Genomic DNA, 23,195 nt, shown 5'->3' on the forward strand with positions numbered 1-23,195 from the left:
AATGATATTTGACCAAAATAGGTTTTGGTATCCTAAACGGTGAAATAGATCTGTGCTTTTACCCTTCTAGTGACAATGATACAGATGAGGAGGATGTAGAACAACTTGAAGCACTGCTAGCAAGGAGATTTCATAGAGGAAAAGGAAAATTCAAGCGTAAGTTACCTATCATGTGTTTTAATTGCAATGAAGTTGGTCATATTGTTGCTAGATGTCTAGAGAAGAAGAAAAATAGAAGTGGAGACAAATATAGAAGTAAAAGAGATGTGGACAACAAAGATTACAAAGACAAAGGAAAGAATTCTTGCTACATTGCAAAAGAGGAAACCAAAGCTGGATTTGATGACCATGATGATGAAGTGGTGTATATTGCAATGAAGGATGATTTTGATGAGGATGAGGCAACTGCACTGGTGTCTTATGTGAATAAGAATGACAGATGGATCATTGATAGTGGGTGTTCACATCACATGACTGGAGATAAAAGTAAGTTCATTACCTTGAATTATCATGATGGAAATAGTGTAAGGTTTGGTAATGATGCCCCTTGTTTGATAAAAGGAAAAGGATCTATCAAATTCATAGAAAAAATTTTGTGTGACAGTTTTTATTATGTTGAAGGACATAACTATAATTTGTTGAGTGCATCACAACTAAATAGTCTAGGTTGCAAAGTTGAATTTGAGAACAAGATAGCTAAGATCTATGATACTAATGGAAAACTAATTAGGAAAGGTGCTCAAAGTAGAGGTAATTTGTAATGACACCTAGCATGTGTCTCCTAATTTCTATCAGATTCAATAATAATATCTTTGATATTGACCTTAAATTGTTAAGATAGATAACCAACAAAGCAAATGCTTAAAATTATAGATGAAGAATAAGTTCACTTTTTATGATGCTAAGAAAATATAATCAATTCTCATTATATATCTTTGGAAATGGAAGAGTACATGCTCTTATGGTGAAGAGACATGTCTCTCACTTAATCACTTCTCTTTTGATTAATGCAAATGGGATTGACTATTATTAATACTAATAGTAATTGGTTCTCTAATATGTATATTATTACATTATAATATAATTATAATGTATAAATTTATATGTTAGTATATTTTAATATTATTATAATTTATATTTAAACATTATTATTTATTTATTCAATATTTATTTCTAATATTATTATATTTTAATAATTATTTAATATTAAATCTTATTTTAGTGGGGATATCACAGTCCTCCCCTTTTGAAATTGCTTGTCCTCAAGAAACTCATATTTATTCTCTTTATTCACATATGTGCTAAACATTTCCAAAGTACGCATGTTAATAACAAATGAAAGAACATATGAATGAAGACACAAAGTAGATACATTAATGCATGAAGACACAATGCAAACACGAGGTAGACACATGAATGTAGGAAGACACAAAGAAGTGTTGAGAATAGATTGTGGAAGGTTGTTGAAGAAGGAGACTATGGAGAACATATTGATACAAGTATAATCAATATGTTTCAATCATTGTCTTGTCACTAATTTCAAACCTTCCATTTGCTAGTAAGACAACTACTGATATGATTTAAGTACTATCACTTATTTGATTGATGAAGATGATTTGATCAAAAGATGTAACAATAGCACCTAGAGGAAAGGTTGAGTAATGATATGTAAAGGAGTACAAGAATTAGTTAAAACGGTGCTAACATGATGTATTGAAAATCTACTTAAGGTTACAAAGGTTGGTTACACTAAGCAAGTATAGAAGAACAAGTTAAACAAAGTTTTTCTGCCAAGCTTGACCAAGTGGATAGTAGGTGTCAAGCTAAGTCAGTGCAATCCAAGCAGAAAATCAGTTTGAGTTGAGTAAAAGTCTATTCTAGTGTATGCTAAGAAAAATAGTGGATGCAAAGTAAAGTTTAGTTGATGCCGACTACCAATAAACTTTAGTTCGTGCTGAGTGATTTTATAGAGGATGTCGAGCAATGTAGTATGTGTCAAGCATCAAAAGCAAGTTAATACCAAGTGGTTGTATTATTTGAAAGATCATGAATTCAATGGATCTGAGCTAACTAGATTATTTTCTTGGATTTTGTGAACCAGGTGAAAGATAAGATTGATGAGCTAGTGGCATAGAATTCAAGGTAATCTATTTTGAGGCCAATTAAAAGAAAATTGAAGGAGAAGTTTCTAGAAGAGATAAAATATGGGGTAGATTCATTGTATACTACCTAATTTGTCCTAGCCCTAAATTGGATGATGGAGAATGAGCGACAAAAGATCTTAATTTCCTATTTATAGGAATGGTTGGTTAGAAGCAAGGGCTATCATGTGCAAGAAACTAAGGAAGACAAGGAGTCAAGGGTTTTTCTTCATCAAGTGACCTAAGAGAAGAGTATGCATTGGTATGTTAAGCAAGAAGGCTTAAGAGTATGAATGCTTGAAGGGTGAACAAGCTATTAGAGCTAAAATGTGTGAAGGTCAAGAAGAATGGAGGACTGAAATAGAGATCTATAATCTACAAATGGAATTGTAAGTCATTATCAGATCAAGCCTTACTGTTACTCTCTAATAATTGTATCAATCTAAGGTAAATCCTTTGGATTAAGGTTGACCTAATAGTCATTTCTAAATCCTTTAACTGGGTGACATTCCAAGTGAATGGTCTAAAGTCCTCTAACAACACTCACTCTTAATAGGGTGATTGAAATCTGTAAGAATTTTCCTAAGGCAATAATTCAACACCAAGATCAAGAAGCTCAGTAGATAGCACAAGAGAGACAAATAGTGATCAAATGAGAATCTCAATAATGATCAAAATGATAATGGATATCAAATGAATACACATAGAAGTGTGTGTATATAAAAGAAACTAGAATGACTAGGAGTCAACAAAAAGATAATCATCACAACTAAGCACATGTCCACCAAGAGTGGATTATCCTTCATTATGCATGAATGTACGTGAAAAAATGAGAGGATAAGGATACAAAGGTGTATCTCATAAAGAGATGTAGTAGACAACATGTGCTCAATTGGAGCCCAAACAACTCTATTGTCTACATGACAATTCATATGAATATGCAAACTGCTAGGTATCTACATGACAACTAATATGCTAAAGTATTAACCTAAGTAAACTTAAGTAAAGTGTAAATAGTAAATACTTATCTACACCAACACCCCCCCCTTAAGTGCAACTTAAGGGAATGCACTTAAGCTCGCAAAAGCTAGATGAAAATGCATGATGGGCACTGGCTACTAGGCCATGTTAGGTACCCATGTATAAACTACAAGTGCAAAAAATATGTAATGTAATCTCTCATAAAGCAGAGAAAGAGGGAAAACCACATGGGAAAAAATGCCCTCCAAAAAGAGAGATAAGTACAATAAATAAGATGAGAGAGAAGAAGACCTCATATGAGGAAAGGATCCCTCCATAAGAAAGAAGAGAGAAGTCAAGGGACTCCCTTTTCTAAAATATCTCACACCCCCAATAGATCTCGCAAATGGATATACTTGACGTCAGTGAAGGGTTTGGTGAAGATGTCTGCAACCTGCTCTACTATAGGACAATAACTCAACTCAATGACCTTCTCATGTATCAGCTCTCTGATGTAGTGCATATGAACCTCAATGTGTTTGGTCCACTGATGTTGAACTAGGGATGTTTTGAGATCTCAATAGCACTCTGATTATCACAATGAATGACTATATACTATGCAAAGTTGAGCCCAAACTCCTTCAGGATATGTCATAGCCATATAGCCTCTATAGCTATAGTAACAACCCCTCAATACTTAGCCTCAGTCAAAGAAAGAGCACTACTATTTTACTTCTTACTCTGCCAACAAATGGTGCTAGAACCAAGATGAAACATGTAATCTAAAGTAGACTTGTAGGAATCAATATCTCCTACATAATCTAAGTATATGTATCCAACCAACTGAAGTCCAGTACCTGCTGCATAGTGTATCTCATGTGTATGTGTACCCTATATGTAGTGCAAGATGCATTTGGTAGCCTTCTAATGAAGCTCATGTGGCTCTTGTATGAAGCAAGAAACCATGCCAACTAAAAAAAATATGTCAAGGCATGTATGTGTCAAGTAAATGAGACTCCCAACCAACTATCTGTGCAATGTAGCATCAACAAGTGGAGTGGAACACTTGGCCTCTAACTTAACACCTAAAAAAAAGGGGGTAGGAATAGGTTTGCAATCACTCATGTGAAAGCAATAAAATAAATCAAGATCATACTTGGATTGTGAAAGTTTGATCCTAGTTGAAGACTATATGATCTTAATACCAAGGAAATAATGAAGTAAACCCAAGTCTATCATCACAAATCTATCATGCAAGAAAGCCTTAACACTGGCAATGATGGATGAAGTACTTCCTGTAATGATCAAGTCATCTACATAAAGCACAAGTATCAAGTGTGAGTCATCCCTCTGAAGAATGTAGACAGTCAAATTTGAATGACACCTGGTAAATCTTGCTAAGAGAAGAAAGGAATCCATCTTGGCATACTAAGCCCAAGGAGCCTGCTTGAGGCCATAGATAGACTTTTTCATTTTGTAAACCAAAGTAGTATCCTAAATGAAACCCTATGGCTATTCCATATAAATCTCTTCAAGAAGATCACCATTCAAGAATGCACTCTTCACATCCATTTGATGAACAACTTAACCATGATCTATAGCAATAGCTAGTGTCAAATGAATGGAGTTCATCTTAGCTACCAGTACAAAGGTCTTAGTATAGTCAATACCAAGAACCTGTAAGAAAATTTTGGAAACAAGTCTAGCCTTATGCTTATCCACACTTCCATCCACTGCAAACTTGGTCTAATAGATCCACTTACATTGAACCAACTTTCTTCCCTTAGGAAGAGGAACTAAGTCCAAAGTTTTTTGTCTAATTACAGAGTTGTATTCTTCCTCCATGGTCGTGTCCCATTCAGGAACCCCTGATGCTTCCTTAAATGAATGTGTATTAGAAGCAATGGCAATATACATGTGAAAATGATTTCTGTTGTGCCCTTGTCCTCCTAGTATTTGAAGGATTACCCACCAATGAACCTACTGAATCAAGTGTTTTTTGTGCCCAAAGAGGTCTAGTGGAAGAAGGAGAAGGAATATCCTCAACTATTTGTGGACCCTGCAAAGTTAGTGTCATGCAAGTCAAAGTTGAAGGAATATCATTTTCCAAGTCACTATCATCACTTTCCATGAAGGAGGAAAGAGTTAAAGGAGCCAAACTTGGACAAGTTTCTTCAAAGTGAACACTCCTCTCAAAGAAAATTTCATGTGTCTCTAGATCCATGAGTTTTTTTGCCTTAAGATGGTCAGGATATCCAACAAATATACAAGTTTTACTTTGAGGTTCCAATTCCTTCCTTTTTTTTGGAGGTATCCTTGCCCATGCTGGACAACCAAAAACTTTAAAGTTTTTTACACTTGGTTTACTTCCACGCCAAGCCTCAAAAGGTGTAATTCCATCCAAGGCCTTATAAGGACTTCTGTTTTAGATGTAATTGGCACAACACGTAGCTTTTGCCCAAAAAAACTTGATCTAGAGACTTATGTTGTAGCATATAGGTGGTCATTTCCTTAAGGGTTCTATTCTTCCTTTTAGCAACATCATTTTTTTGTAGAGTGTATGCAACTAAATGTTGAAGATCAATACCCTCATGAGTAAAAAATTCTATAAGCCTTGAGTTTACATATTCCTTTCCATTATATGTTTGTAGAATCTTGATGGCTTTCCCTGATTGCTTCTCAACTTGAGCTTTGAAGGTGATAAACTTATCAAACACTTCACTCTTATGAGCTAGAAAGAAGACCCAAGTGTGGCATGGAAAGTCATCAATGAAGGTGAGAACATAGTGAGCCTTTCCAAATGATAGTACTAGAAATGGGCTAGCTACATCACTATGAACCAATTCAAGAACAACAGTAGCTCTCCAAGACTTTCCCTTGTCAAACTTCTCTTCAAGATGCTTGCCTACTTCACAACTAGAACATACACCCCTTGAATACTTAACTTGAGGTAGACCTATGACCATATACTTATTTCTATTTTTTTGAAAATAGTAGTAATTGAGATGTCCAAACCTCTCGTGACATAGTTTACTTTGTGAATTGGAGTGGGTTAACAAGGCAAGGGAAGTGGACTTAGGCACAAAATGAGAAAAAGAATAAAGTCTTATATCATGATTAGCCTTTCCAATTGCCACCATAGAATCATCCTTTAGATTTTTCACCACAACTAAATCAAGAAGGAACTCCACTTTGTTTCCACATCCATAGTGAGTGATTTGGTAGATTGAAAGGAGGTTGGCGCTAAGGTTGGGAACATGAAGAACATCCTTGAAAACTCCATTGTCCAACTCAACATTCCCTTTTCCTTCAACTTCCACTTGTGTGTCATTTCCCACATAGACATAAGGTACATGTGATGGTTTCAAAGAGGAAAAATGCTCCCTTGAAGCACCCATATGATGTGTAGCTCCTGAATCAAGAACACATTCCTCAATATTGTTTGTACTTGCTACCGAAGCTTGTCCCTTTCCTTTTGAAGTAGTTAAAGATCCTTTATCCTTATAGGCATTTGGTACATCAATTTTGTGTTTCCTCATTAAGTTTAGTAGCTCATCAATATGCTTATCCTTACACTCATGTTCATCATGACCATTCTTATTACAATAGGCACAAGTTTTCTTCTCTCTTTTGTTGAAGTTGTTTCCCTTCTTATTGTTTTTGTAAAAAGACTTACCTTTTTGTGAAGAAGATTGTTGTGTAGAGGAAAATTGATGCATAGAGGATGATTGTTGTGTGCCTTCTTGTGGCTTAGCCTTCCACTGCTTTTTCTTCTTGGTGGAATTTTTACCAACTTGATTCCCTTGATTAGCTACCAAGGTTTTGGTCTTGGAAGACTACAGAATTCCCATACTCACTAAATTTTCATGTTCTAAGACCAGCATTCATAAAAATGACTCAAATGAAGGCTTAGTGAAGGCACTACCTATTGTTAACTTGTGAGTATTATAACTAGAAACAAAAGCTACCTATTTAGGAGGAAGACAATTCATCACATGTATGATCAAATTTCCATCCTTGATGGGTTCACCACAATCCTTAAGTTGTGCAATCACTAAGATCTGCCCATTCTACAAAATCTATTCACCAAAACCAGAAAGAAACTACACCACTAAAATATTTAGGAGATTCTACCCAAAATTTTAAAAAATTGTGTTTGATTTGGAGTTTGGATGAGTGACTTATGGCCCTACGAAGTCGGATTACCAAACTAAAAATCAATATGGTGCGAGGTCCAATTCTCAAATGCTTTCTAACATCAAAAAAAAATGAGCCTAAATTTGACAGTTTGGATCCTGTCAAGGCAAAAAATTAAAAGAACCACCAAGTACCCTCAGACAGGTGTCAAATTTATCCTTCAAAAAAATCCACAAAAATGCAATATTAATTAAAAATTACCAAAACAATGGGTACTAACAGGTTGACTAATCAGGATTCCACCACTAATTATGACTAGAATTTCTTGAAGGGAGAAGTGGATCTATGTTTGCATGTTGGATTTGGGTGCTTGATGATGCTGAGACTGATCATAATTGAGGAGAGGTTTAGACTAAGGGTAGATCAAAGTCACGTGGTGACTAGACAATGTCAAGATCTCTGGAAAACTAGTATTGATGTCAATGAATGTAGAAGGAACCATGTGATTGTCAAATCTTGAACTCAATGCCATGAATGAGCTCAAGTTCTATGCAGTGTTCTTGGATTCGAACATGATCAAGATATAAGGCTCAAATTTAGCTCAATTTTGTACTTTAAGTCTTGAAAGCAAGTAAATTACAAGAATCCTATCGCCATTTTGAGAAATGCTAGGGTTTTAATCATTAAATTTATAGACAATTTTTTAACTTTTTCTCACTTGGATTTATAGATAAATTGTTAGTTTTTTCTCACTTAGATTTACATTACTTAAGATTCAGAGCAGTCCTAATAGCAATATTACAAATTCATGGAAAATATCCTTCTCATAAGTTGGATAAATCTGACAAACAACATTTACTTTTAATAGACTAATAGTAAAATAAAATGCAGACAATTACATGAATATATAGTACATTCTCCTTCCTGATAACTCTAAAAAGTAAACCCCCTTTATTAGATATGGTAGATTTTGATTGACTAGTTTCTAAATGTGAGAACCAGTGTGATATGGGAGAATAAGATATCTGACCGATATAGATAAATATCTGACATCAATGAATTTATATTTATTTGATTTTTGGACAAGGTAACTATGTTTTCATACCACAATGTTGACATGGAATTTAGTTTTCAATGTGTGTAGAAAAAGTAAAAACCATCTCTTAATATGTTTTCTATGCAAGAAATCTGATTTACTTCAAGTGTAGATCTGAATACTATTGTGGCTAATAATGATTTTCCACTTGATTTTATATTATTCACAAGAATAATGAGGGTGTGAAGATTTTCCAATTGTTGTTAGAAATAATTAATAAGAATTAAAACTGGAAAGCAAAGATTATAAATCTCACTATGGAGGAGAAAAAACACCTAATAAGTAATGATAGAAAACTTGAAATTGTATTCATTGTAAATGAATGGTAAATTAGTGAACTTGCAGTGAATGATATGATTCCTACTCCCAAGCCTGTCGATATCCTACTTAGATACAAAATTGAGGAATCCTGCACCCATATAGCAATAATCAAATTAACAAAGTATATTATTTTCCTATACAAGCTGCATAATTTTTGAAACTGAACTTTGAGTTTAATACATGGAGTCATGATTATAGGACAATTTTTTATGGATCATGCCTATATGAAACATAATTTTATTGATATAAAAGTATAACTTGCCTCTACCTAACAAATTTCTATCCACCCTAGAATGTTTGGTATTGATGTTGCAAATAGTGCTTATGTAAATAAATAGAAAACTCAAAAAAATATCAAAATCCATACAAGGGGCATCTTACTTCAGTTAATATTGAAAGGAATAAGTTAATTGATGTCTCAAGCTATATTTTCCTTCAACAATCATGTATTCCTAAGAACATACACCTTTTCTTCCAATACAATCAACAAGTAGCCCACTGATCATAGCCCCAATCATTGCCCCGACATTGTAAAGTGATCCAAATAATTTAATAAAGAAAACTATAAAATTTAGCAATTGATTCATAAAATAATGGCATGCTTGACATTCCCAAGTCTAGCTAAGAGAGGAGCATACAATTTCCCAATAGTATGCAACATACTTCAAAAATGGTTAGGTTGAGAACATTCATGATACTACTCTGATGCAGGAGCATCCAGAGGTATAAGGGCAATCTTGTGTCACCCAAAAAAAATGTACTTAGATTTAGTTTATGTTTCATGTGTTTTCATTTCTGGATACCCATTTGGGTCAAATAAAGGTTCCAACTCTCACAATTCCACTATTACTGTTCTGGGTTAGAGTTTTTAATCACCTTGGGATATGTGTAAATGTCAAAAAAATAGGAGTATTTAATTGAGCCATCATTTTGGTGAACTAGAAGGTGTAAATTGGTCAAAATATTATAATTGTAATTTAGAGCATTCCAAAAAAAGAATCAGGTCAAAAGGCCCCATAGTTTGAAAGTTATTGCAGTTTTTCAATTTTTGGAAACCTCCTAAGAATGCTTCAAAGTTAGGTTAGGGGAATTAAATTACCTCAAACAAGGCCAAAAAATGGGGGACAATAAAATCTGTTCCATAGGGCTATAGAGCGCTTCGTTTGATTTCCAATAATGTAAACATTTCGTCAATCGGAGCTATGGTTCAAAAGTTATGCCTCCCGAAAGTTCGGTTACCATTTCTAGATTCTTCTAATTTTGTGCTGACTTCTAATGCGACTTTTGGAGCCTTCTATTTGGCTGGTGGATGCCAACTAGCACTTTCTAGAATGTATTCCTAATCCTTAACCCTTTGGGGTCTATTTAAGAATATTTCTGGCATTGTAAAAGGCAATTTGGAGTGGAGTTTGAGAGAAGGTACTAGGAGAAGAATTTATCTCCAGATTTATGCTATTGTAAGCCCATAGGGCATGTTTTGGAGTCTTTTTCTCTGCACTAAGTTTACTAGCATATTTTTATAGTTGATAAAATTTTCCCTTTCTTGTTGTGTCCATTATGTGCTTGGGTTGTGTCTCCGTCATACTCTTAGTAGGGAATGAATAGCCATTCTACTACAAAATGACTAATATCAATTTTCTCTATTTAATCCCTTCCAAATAATCCCAATTCATTAGTATTGTTACTCCATTTCTATTTTGTGCAATATGTGACACATCTGGAATCTTTAAATAAGTTATCCAAGTCCTACTTGAGAGGAGAAAATACACAAGAAGATTAGATCTATATTTTATGTAGACAAAAAAAAAAATTTGGCATGGTGATTTGCCTCCATACGCTATGAACAAGTTAAGAATTTATAATTTAATTATTCATTCTTTTTTGAAGTAAGTCCTAATTCAATGGATTTGATTTCTAGACATTGAGGACTACGATAAATAACAGTGAGACATTTATGAGATTTCAGCCAATTTAAGAGTGGCTACTAATCCCTTGTAGAATGCATTCAATTTTTGGAGATTGTTTTTCAAATTTTTCTTTTGGTGATTTTCTTGTCATTATTATTTTTGGTTTGCATGGATTAATTTGTGTTCTTTAATTCCTTACTAATTTCAAAAATTAGGAATTAGAGTGGTCATACTTACATGATAGTACTCTTTCTATTGGATAAGTCAAAAAAGAGGTACAAGCCTTAATGACTAGTTTGAGCAAGCAATCATGTCACAACATTTTTAAGTAACAAAAGAGCCCTCTTAATGGTGTACAAGTGGGAGAAATTGGATTCCATGCCCAATTACTACCAAAAGGCAAGTTGAGATTTATTGGAGAGCTAAAGAAGGAGGGAAAGACTAGCATGGTGGGGGATGGAATTAATGATGCACCAGCATTAGCATCAGTAGATGTGGGGATAATTATTGGTGTGGAGGGCTCTGTAATAGCCATGGAAGCTGCAAACATGGCTCTCATGTCTAATGATGTAAGGAAGATTGTTGGTGTAGTGAAGAGGAAGATGGTGAAAACCAATTGGTCGTTTCAGATTATGTACAAGACATTTACACTATGTATAGAGAAAGGGAACACCTTAGTTGTGTTCCCCAAGATTATATGTGAGAACAAACAAATATAAATGAGAGAATGAGAAGTATTCTGATTGATTGGCTCATTGAGGTACATTTGAAGTTCGAGCTGCTAGATGAAACATTGTTCTTGACTATCAATAGTATATATAGATACCTCTGAAAAGAAAATGTAATGAGAAAGCATTTATAGGTAGTAGGGGTTATTGCTACTCTCTTGGCCTACAAGTATGAGGAGGTCTTTATTCCCATAGTTGATGATTTCATCCAAATTTTAGACAAAGCCTACACTAAAGAAGAAGTTTTACAAATGGAAAAATCAATGCTCAATGTATTGGGATTTAATATAACAGTACCAACCCCTTATGTTTTCATCAAGATATTTCTCAAGGTAGCTAAATTTGATGAAGAGTTGGAGACATTGTCCTTCTTCATGGAGCTTTGTCTAGTGGAGTATGAAATGTTGAGGTACCCACCATAAATGGTAGCAACTATAGTTGTGTACACTAAATAGAGTTCCTTGTTGGAATAGGACCATTGAACATCATGCTAGCTACTCAAAAGGCCAACTTCAAGAATGTGCCAAGATGATTGTGGAGTACCATCGCAATGTAGGGTAGGGCAACCTAACATGTGTCCACAGAAAATACTCATCTTCCAAATATGACTATGTAGCAAGGATAGAACCAACTCTCATGATTGCAGATGAGATTCTATTCTAGACTAGACAAGTAAAGAGATTAAGTTATTGTATATATAACATGAATTGAAGAGGGTCAAGGGGGGAGGATTATCTTATCTCTTCATTAACATGAAGAGAATGTGGATAACAATAATTTAGCAAAGAGACTGCAATATTGTCTAGTCTAACAATACTATTGTTGCAACTATAATTTGGCTAACAATAATTTGGCTACATTAGGGTGATCAGTGATCAATTGTGATAGTTAGAATTTTTTGTTTGCCTGGAAATGAAAAAGTATAAAAATTTGAACACCAATCTGGTGCAGCATTCTTGTTTTCTTTTAATTACAAAAGAAATTATTTCCCTTCCATTTTGTGAAAAAAAAAAAGATACGAAGAAGAGTTTCATAATAATGAAAATAACCCCTTAATAAAACTTTGCAGAATGCAAACTCCTTAGATAACTAGGATGTGTCCAAAAACCATAAGATATACATTAAACATTAAAAAGATTAAAATTTTTTCTAAAACCCTAAGATATACATCAAGAAAAATATCCAAACATGCTCACAATGAGAAACAAAATGTTAAATGTACCAAGATAAGATAAAAGAGCATTGTTTGATCTGCCTTCATGAATTCTCAGTACACACAAATAAGACTATATTTTCCATGACCAAAAATGGAATTCTTGTTGGAAGCAAAATTGACATAATTGTGAGTATTACATGGTGTAGAGGATAATAATCATGTCTTGAAAGCAATTCAAATTGACTGAACATATTATGGGAGAATAAGAATAAAACCTTTTTGTGTGCCACAAATTACATTGAATCGAATCCATCTGCTCATGCATCATCTTGTGCCAAATAACTAAAGAAGCAATGAAGGGATTTGAATTGAAAACTCTTAAGAAACATACCGCAAGTTTCTTCAACCCTCAATTTTTCAAAATGAAGATGAATTTTTTGCCGCCAATCCTCTATCTTTTGCACTGAATCAAAGATTGAAATTGAGTTTATTTTGCAATTATATATATGGCACCCAAATATCTTGTACCATTACTCTATTTCGATCATTAATAATAATGAATTAAAATTCATATAATTTTTCTAATTTTTATTTTAAATTATTATTAAACACCAATTAATAGAATATTTTAGGTGATGTTTACATGATGTTAAATTCATCTTTTCTTTTTTAGTTTAAGAAAATTAAAATTGATTTAGTTTAAGATTTAAGATAATTAATATTAATAATTTAAGTTTTTAAAACATGTTAATTTTATCTTAAATATCTTAATATTTTGAAACATTTTTTTGCACTAGAGTAGTTTTGGGATGGTTTACCTCCTAAAAATAATTAGTGCTTCACCGACAACTTTGTGAGCATCACCTAGATGTAACGAGTGCTAATTTATGTTCCATTCATTTTCATGAGAGATGGGTTAAGGTGAAACCAAGCATTTAATGACTTGTCAAATATTAAATGTCTCTTTTGATAAGATTGAGGAACCTATCATATATAATTGATTCGATGATTTCATGTTTTTTAGGTATTGTTATGTGGAAATGCCTTCAATATGTTAAGGTCAACATAAAAAATTAGAATTTGACATACATATAGATTAAAACACTAAAAAAATTCATCCTCTATGTACTTATTAATTTGACATTTTTCATGCCATGTCAAGATCAACATAAAATCTTTGCATTGTTTAATAATAAAATGTATTAGAAAAATTCAAACTGATTAAACCTTTCCCTAATCATCAACATAGTTAGAAGGAGAAAAAAAAATATCTCAATTCTCTATGAAATCCTAAATGGATTTGATTCTTGTTGTTATAAATAGATTTGGGATATTAGGGGAAAATAATAAGCATGCAAACATTTTTCAAGTGAAAGCAATAATATGTTTATATTTAGCACAATATTAATATATGACCGCACTTTTAAAAAATTACAACTCCTACCCATTAAAGAAATAAGATCAAATTAGCATAATCTATTGATGTTAAATGTTAGAGAAAGTAAGTTAAAGAAAGTAAAAATGACTGATCATTAGTGAATAATTATTCAATCACTTATTTAGTTTCTTATTTGGTAGTTTGTGACTAATTATGCAATCATTTATTTAGTCATTTCTATTTAGTTGATCTTGTGATTTTACCTAGTGACCAAATTAGTCATTTATTTAGTCACCTGTACCTATAAATTACAAAGAAATAATGGAATTTGATCAATTTTAGTCATGTGACTAAATTCTTTAGTGGCGTGACTAAAAAATGTAGTCATGTAGTCACATATTTGCCAAAATGTACTAGTGTGAGGATGTCAATGTCTGGGTGAACTCGGGTATTATTGTGTCTGATCACCCAATGAAGATTAGAGACAACAAGGTCAGATCTCCACGTGATAGATGTTTTACCCAGAAAGTAAAATCAGATCTATGCAAGGATGGGTCAATTCCCACCAAATTTCTTTTCTTGAACATGATCTTCTCACTGACTATGGAGTCACTACGGGAGTAGATTGACAATGTCAAATGTGTGCCAGCAAAGAAGTGACTAATCCTTGGATGGTGTGTATTGGCTACGATAGTGTGGTTAGCCTCCAAGTCTATCGTGCTTAGTCTAGAGCCAATGATTAGGCCTAAAAAAGTATGTGAGAGCTATGGCAGTGAGCTTGGGTGACAATGGTGATCATTATAGGTCAAATTAGCTTGCTTACAAAGACAATGCTCATGTTTGTCATGATAACAATGAAGGAATGCAAATTATATTTAGTGCTAGAATTTTGCATTGACCATAATCTACTATGATTTGCATGTTTGGGAAAAGCCTCTACTAAATTGAGTGCTTCACGAATATCTAATTAGGCTACCAGCGAGATGTGAACTGTTTGTCTTAGATGTCATGAATCCCACAAAATGTAGATTTGTTTGTAATGATTGACTACTTGTTATGATCGAGCTCATTTAAATGATGCAGGATTGAGTTTGCTCCAATTTTGCAAACCAATTTTTCAAATGTAATCTTCCAAATTGGCAAATTAGGCCTCCAAGTCCAATTTGCAAAAAAAAAATCGCCTCTATTTTGACTTTTGCCTAAGATGGGCAAATTTATAGTCAAAATTTATGGAAGCAGCCACTTGAATGCAATGGTGAGGTCAAATCTTTTTCAAGATGCTCCTAATAATTGTGTATATCCCAAATCTAAATTGTGGCCCTCCAAAATGAAGCAAAATGAAACTCTCCATTGGCTATGCAATGAAGCTCCCATGGATCTGATACCATGTAAGAATTTGCCTAAGGCAATAATTCAACACCAAGATCAAGAAGCTCAGTAGATAGCACAAGAAAGAAAAATAGTGATCAAATGAGAATCTCAATAATGATCAGAATGATAATGGATATCAAATGAATACTTACTAGAAGTGTTTGTATATAAAGGAAACTAAAATGACTAGGAGTCAACAAAGAGATAATCATCACAACTAAGCACATATCCACCAAGAGTGGATTATTCTCCATTGTGCATGAATGTACGTGCAAAAATGAGAGGATAAAGTTACAAAGGTGTATCTCATAAAGAGATGTAGTAGACAACATGTGCTCAATTGGAGTGCAAACAACTATGTTGTCTACGTGACAACTCATATGAATATGAAAACTCCTAGTTGTCTACATAACAACTAATATGCTAAAGCATTAACCTAAGTAAACTTAAGTATAAATAGTAAATACTTATTTATACCAATAAAATCATTTAATAGGGTCACATTTAGTAGTGTGTATTGTAACCTTTAACAAGGTTGGCCTTTCACAGGGCATCACTTCAGAAGAGTGAAAATGAGTAGCATGTTACTGGTAGTTTTTCCCAAATTGGGTTTCCACATAAATCATTGTGTCAAATTTTTTGTTGAATCTATTATGTTTCATGTTTACATTTATGCAAATTGATTTGATAGTAACCTACAAGTTTTAAGTGATTGCATAATCTTATGGATGCATGCATGATGATAAATGTTTTATGGGTTCATTAAGCTATGAAAAGTTTTATTTATACATCTAGACCTTGGATAACTGATTCACTCCCCCCTCTCAGTTATTCTTAAGTATTCCAACAAGAAGATGAGAAGAAAACATATTATTGCATGAAGACATGATGTAGACACATATTATAGATGTTAGAATCTTGCTTATAGTTTGAAACAAGAAAAGGTAAGGAAATGTTTTACCACTTTGATTGTGAATATTGCGCTCCTTTCCTTTGCCTAGGAATCAAAAGTTTTTGAAGATGCATATTTTAACAATTTTACTTTAGCTAGTACTAAAATAGGGTGTATAATTCCATAGTGGATGGTAGATTTATTGGTGCTTGAGTTTGAACATGCTCATCTTAGGAGTGCCTTAAATTTTAATCCATGTTGGGATTCTCTTGCCCCAACGTGACCAATTTACTCCTCCTCCTCTACACACTCCCCACCCACTAGGGACATGTTTGATTTTGATGTGGATGGTAGATTTGTTGCTTCTTGAGTTTGGACATGCTCAGCTTGGGGCTCCCTTAGATTTTTATCCATATTGGGACTCTCTTGGCCCAACATGACCAATTTAATCCTCCCCTTGTGCACACTCCCTATCCACTAGGAACATGTTTAATTTTGATGTGGATGGTAAATTTACTACTTATCAAGTTTGGACATGCTCAGCTTGGGGCTCCCTCAAATCTTTTATCCATATTGGGATTCCATTGCCACAACATGACCGATTTACTCCTCCCCCTATACACACTCCCTATCCATCATAAATTTAAGCACACAACTTTTGTATAATGTCCCTTTGCAAGACCTTTCTTCATAATTCAAATGTTATCTATTCTTTAAAGTCGCAACTTATAACCTTCCTTTCCATTTTTTTCATATTAAATTTACTTGATATTTGTCTTACATCTACTTGATCTTGATATGAATGATTTTACTTGTCTTGTTATAGAATTTGATGATGTGTGGTTATGGCACAAGAGGATATGTCATGTTAACTTTGATAACTTAGTGAGAATCAGTAACATGAAAAGAGTAAGAGGTTTGCCTAAATTGAAGAAACCTAACAATATAATTTACAAATAATGTTAGTTAAGCAAGATGAAAAAATCTAGTTATAAGAGTAAGACTCACACCTCTAAATAAAGTCTTGATATTTTTCATACTAACTTGTGTGGACCAATTAAAGTGCAAAGCTACAAAGCTGAAAAGTACATTATCCTATTTGTTGATGATTATTCTAGGATGATGGTAGTTATATTTGTGAAAAAAAAAATTGATGCTTTCCAAATGTTTAAGTGGTACTTAGCAAAATTTGAGAATGAGATAGGTAAAAGCCTTAAATGTCTGAGATCTGATAGAGGTGCAGAATTTACATCAAATGAGTTTGAGATGTTTTGTAATGACAGAGGAATCAAAAGAAAAACACTTGCACCTAAGACCCCCCCACAAAATGTAATTGCTAAAAGGAGGAACAGATCTATAATGGATTGTGCTAGGGCACTCATGATGAAGAATAATGTTACGTTGAAATACTAGAGAGAGGTTGTAAGTATAGTTGTCTATACCTTGAACCGTGTGCAAGTCAAGAAAGGTACTCAATCAACACCTTTTGAATTATGGTATAGATACTCACCCAATGTAAAATATTTTAAGGTATTTGGAAGAAAATGCTACATTCTTTAAGATTTTAAGAATGGTAAATTAGATGTAAAAAGTGAAAAAGGTATATTCCTTGGCTATTCCACAAGAAGTAAAGCTTATAAGTGTTTAAATAGTAAAACTAAAAAAGTTGTGGAAAGTACAAATCTAACGTTTGATGAATATACAAAGGTACATGAGGCTGAACCTATGAAGGAACTAGAAGAATCTTTTGTATACTTTTATGAAGGTATGTATGTTAATGAAGACGTTGTAAATCAAGTTGCAAATCAACAGCAGGTTTCAATGATTGTTGAGTCACATACAATGAATGTTGAATTGCATTTAGGAACCAAGCTACAATCAAGAATTGAGTTATAGACATAAGCTAAGGTACATTCTACTTCTAAGATTAGTGTAGATGAAAGAGATGTTGAATTACTTGATAGAGAAGTACATAGTGATTCAAAAGTTGATACACCTAGTGAGGAAAGTAGAGTGGAACCCAGATTGTCAAAGTATATCAAAAGACATCACCCTGTTGAACAAATTAGTGGAGATAAATATGTTAGACCAATGACAAGGAATAGAATGAGAAGTGATGCATGTTTGCTAAGCATGTATGAACCCAAAAAAAATGAAAGATGCCTTAGAAAATGAGGACTGGAGTAAAGCCATGAAAGAAGAGATTGAACATATTGAGAAGAACAAGACATGCACTCTAGTTCCTAGACCAGATGATAAAATGTAATTGGTACCAAGTGGGTGTACAAAAATAAGTTAGATGAGAATGGTGAAGTGACAAGGAATAAGGGAAGGTTAGTTTGCAAGGGGTATGCACGAGAAGAAGGAATAGATTGTGGAGAAACATTTGCCCCTGTTGCAAGGTTGGAAGGAGTAAGAACTCTGCTTGCTTACTCTGCATACAAAGGTTTCAAAGTTTATCAGATGGATGTGAAGTCAGTATTTTTTAATGACATATTAGAAGAAGAGCTTTACATAGAACAGACAAGGATTTGTTGATGCTAACAACAAAAACATGGTATGTAGACTACACAAAGATTTATATGGTTTAAAGAAAGCCCCAAGAGCATGGTATGAAAGGCTTCACAATTATCTTGTGAAGATTGGTTTTGAAAGGACTAATGATAATAGCAATCTATACTTGAAGGTAGGAGGAGGTAAAGGTATTTTACTAGCTGAAATTTTTGTACATGATATCATATTTGGAGGTCAAGACACATTATGTAAGGCATTTGTAAGTGAAATGAATAAATAATTTGAGATGTCTATGTTTGGAGAGATCAAGTTCTTTGTTGGTTTGCAAGTATATCAGATGAAATATGGTATATACATCACTCAATCTAAATATGTGAAAGAAATATTGAAAACTTTTGGATTAGAAGATTAAAACCAATTAGCACACCTATGGTGATAGGACACAAGTTGACAAAGAATGATGATTCAGCTAAAGTGAATCAAACATTGTACACATTTATGATTGGAGAATTGCAATATGTGGTATGTACTAGACCTGACATTGTATTATCTATTGGGATAGTTGCAAGATTCTTTTTGAATCCTAGGGAGAATTATTTGATGGTTGTTAAGATAATTATGAGATATCTGAAAGGAATAGAAGACTATGGTCTATACTACAAGAAAAATGAAAATTTTGAGATGAGAGCCTACACTAATGTTGATTGGGCTAGAAATACTGATGATAGAAAGAGTACAAGTGGAGGAAATTTTTTCTTAGGAAAATGGATAGTCACCTGGATCAAAAAGAAAAAAAATTGCATCTCAATCTATTGATGAAGTTAAATATGTTGTTGTTGCAGTAAATTGTACAAACATTGTATGGATCCAAAAACTACTCAAAGGTATGAAGGAGAAAATCACTAAACCTATGATACTTTTTGTGATAACACAAGTGTTTTCAATATATCAAAGAACCCTATGATGCACACAAAAGCTAAGCACATTGCAATCAAGTATCATTACTTGAGAGAGTTAGTTCAAGACAAAGAGGTGAAGATGGAATATGTGAATACAAAAGAGCACATAAATGATATCTTCACAAAAGCATTACCTAAGGATTCTCATGAGTATCTAAGAGGTAAACTAGAGGTGATACCCTTGTCCAAAGCTACTTAAGAAGCATAAAGTGTGCCCTACATCACCTAAAGTTGAATGTTGTAACTTACAACTTGATGCAGTGGATCTTACTTTAGGAGCTGCCTAAAGTAATCAAAGAGATGAATTAGAAGATTTAAAATCACATGTAAGGTGATAGAGGGAGAAACTGAAATTGTTAACATCTACATGTTGAGATGACAAGTCTTTGCCATTGTTTTCAAAGAGGGAGAAATAAAGAATACCAAATGAAGTGAGAAAGAAGGAGAAATGACTACAAGAATTACATCTACCTAGTAAGAGGGAACAAATATTGAGGGAGATATAAAAATAGAGTAGATAGAGAGATAGATACCTGAATATTAGAAAGAGAAAGTGATTAGAGAAAGTTAGAAGAAGAAGCTCTGCAAGATGACAAATAAAGGGAGTCATAAGAAAGAGTTAATTGTCTATTGATCAAATGGAATTTTTTAGTCTATAAAAAAGATGAAAACTATTGATAGAGGGAGATATTTCAATACAAGGAATTATTTTCTTATTGGTATTGTTGTTAGTATTGGTTTGTCATCAATGCCAAAGAGGGAGATTGTTGATATGAGATTTTTTTGAGAAAAGAACCTGTAATGGAACAATCATTATTTTGTCACTGATGTAAGAACTCTACTTGCTTACTCTGCATACAAAGGTTTCAAATTTTATCAGATGGATGTGAAGTTAGTATTTTTTAATGACATAGTAGAAGAAGAGCTTTACATAGAATAGCTAGAAGGATTTGTTGATGCTAACAACAAGAACATGGTATTTAGACTACACAAAGATTTATATAGTTTAAAGAAAGCCCCAAGAGCATGGTATGAAAGGCTTCACAATTATCTTGTGAATATTGGATTTGAAAGGACTAATGATAATAGCAATCTGTACTTGAAGACAGGAAGAGGTAAAGGTATTTTACTAGCTGAAATTTGTGTATATGATATCATATTTGGAGGTCAAGATACATTATGTCAAGCATTTGCAAGTGAAATGAAGAAAGAATTTGAGATGTCTATGTTTGGAGAGATCAAGTTCTTTGTTGGTTTGCAACTATATCAAATGAAATACGGTATATACATCACTCAGTCTAAATATGTGAAAGAAATATTGAAAACTTTTGGATTAGAAGATTCAAAACTAATTAGCACACTTATAGTGATAGGAGACAAGTTATCAAAGAATGATGATTCAGCTAAAGTGAATCAAACATTATACATGTTTGTGATTGGAAAATTGCAATATGTAGTATATACTAGACTTGACATTGCATTATATATTGGGATAGTTGCAAGATTCTTTGCTAATCCTAGGGAGAATCATTTGATGGTTGTTAAGATAATTATGAGATATCTGAAAGGAATAGAAGACTATGGTCTATACTACAAGAAAAATGAAAATTTTGAGTTGAGAGCCTACACTAATGTTGATTGGGCTGGAAATACTGATGATAGAAAGAGCACAAGTGGAGGAGCTTTTTCTTAGGAAAGTGGTTGGTCACCTGGATCAGCAAGAAACAAAATTGAATCTCAATCTATTGTTGAAGTTGAATATGTTGTTGCTACAGTAAATTATACAAACATTGTATGGATCAAACAACTACTCAAAGGTATGAAGGTGAAAATCACTGAACCTGTGATACTTTTTGTGATAACACAAGTGCTATCAATATATCAAAGAACCCTATGATGCACACAAAAACTAAGCACATTGAAATCAAGTATCATTACTTGAGAGAGTTAGTTCAAGACAAAGAGGTGAAGATGGAATATGTGAATACAAAAGAGCACATAACTGATATCTTCACAAAAGCATTACCTAAGGATTCTCATGAGTATCTAAGAGGTAAACTAGAGGTGATACCCTTGTCCAAAGCTACTTAAAAGCATAAAGTGTGCCCTGCATCACTTAAAGTTGAATGTTGTATCTTACAACTTGATGTAGTGGATCTTACTTTAGGAGCTACCTAAATTAATCAAAGAGATGAATTAGAAGATTTACAATCACATGTAAGGTGACAGAGGAAGAAACTAAAATTGTTAACATCTACATGTTGAGATGGCAAGTCTTTGCCATTGTTTTCAAAGAGGGAGAAATAGTAAAGGGAGAAATGAAGAATACCAAATGAAGTGAGAAAGAAGGAGAAATGACTACAAGAATTACATCTACCTAGTAAGAGGGAACAAATATTGAGGGAGATATAAAAATAGAGCAAATAGAGAGATAGATACCTGAATATCAAAAATGACAGATAAAGGGAGTCATAAGAAAGAGTTAATTGTCTATTGATCAAACAGAATTTTGTAGTCTATACAAAAGATGAAAGCTACTAATAGAGGGAGATATTTCAATACAAGGAATTATTTTCTTATTGGTATTGTTGTTGGCATTGGTTTGTCATCAATGCCAAAGAGGGAGATTGTTGATATGAGATTGTTTTGGAGAAAACACCCTATAATGAAACAATCATTATTTTGTCACTGATGTCAAACATGTTACTTGTTAGTAATAGAATTGCTTCGTTGATTTGATTACTATCATTTTTTTTATTGATAAAGAGGTTTTGATCAAATAAGATAACAAAAGTACCTAGAGGAAAGGTTGAATTATGATATGAAAAAGGAGTACAAAGATCAGCTAAGATAGAGTTGATATAGTATATTGTTTATCTAATTAACATTGCAAAGGTTGGATACAATGATTAAGTCTAGAAGAACAAGTAAGAAGAATTGTGCCTGCCAAGCTTGACCAAGTGCATAGTAGGTGTTGAGAAAAGTTAGTGCAAGTCGAGAAGAAAATTAGTTGGAGCTGAGCAAACTGAAGATTCAATGTATGCCAAGTGAACTTAGTGTATGCCGAGTAAATTTTAGTTGATGCCAAGCATCAATAAAATTTACTATTTTCTGAGTGAACTAGTGTTGACTAAGTGAAAGAACAATATTGAAGCTGAGTGACAACATATTGATGTCAAGTGCCAGTATTCATGTTAAATCATAGATTTGATGAATCCAAGCTGACTATTTTTTCTTGAATTGTGTGAAGCATGTGGAAGATAACTATGATGAGCTGGTGGAATAGAAATTAAGGTAAACCATTTTGAGGTGAATTCAAGGAAGATTGAGAAAGAAATTTCTAGAGGAACCAAATGGAAAAGTGGGTAGATTTATTGAATCCTACCTAACCCTAAAATGAATGATTAAGGTTATATGGAAAAGATCTTAATTCTTTATTTATAGAGATAGCTAGTCAAAAGCAAGGTTGGTAATGTACAAGAACCTAAGGAAGAGAAGGAGTCTAGGTTATTGCTTCATTTAGTGGTTGAACAGAAGAGATTGTTATTGGTATGTAACAAAAGAAGGCTTAAGAGTATGAATACTTGAAGGGTGAACAAGCTATCAAAGCTTAAGTGTGTGAAAGACAAGTAGAA

General features: G+C 33.3%; 1 pseudogene; it reads left to right on the top strand.

Moving 5' to 3' along the window:
* Positions 1-11,008: 11,008 nt before the first annotated feature.
* LOC149571483 (cyclin-B2-1-like) lies at positions 11,009-11,953 on the top strand (annotated as a pseudogene).
* Positions 11,954-23,195: the final 11,242 nt, after the last annotated feature.

The sequence above is a fragment of the Cupressus sempervirens genome, chromosome 2 (assembly GCF_028749045.1).
Source record: "Cupressus sempervirens isolate cs-2001-9-10 chromosome 2, ASM2874904v1, whole genome shotgun sequence".
NCBI classification, from domain to species: Eukaryota; Viridiplantae; Streptophyta; class Pinopsida; order Cupressales; family Cupressaceae; genus Cupressus; species Cupressus sempervirens.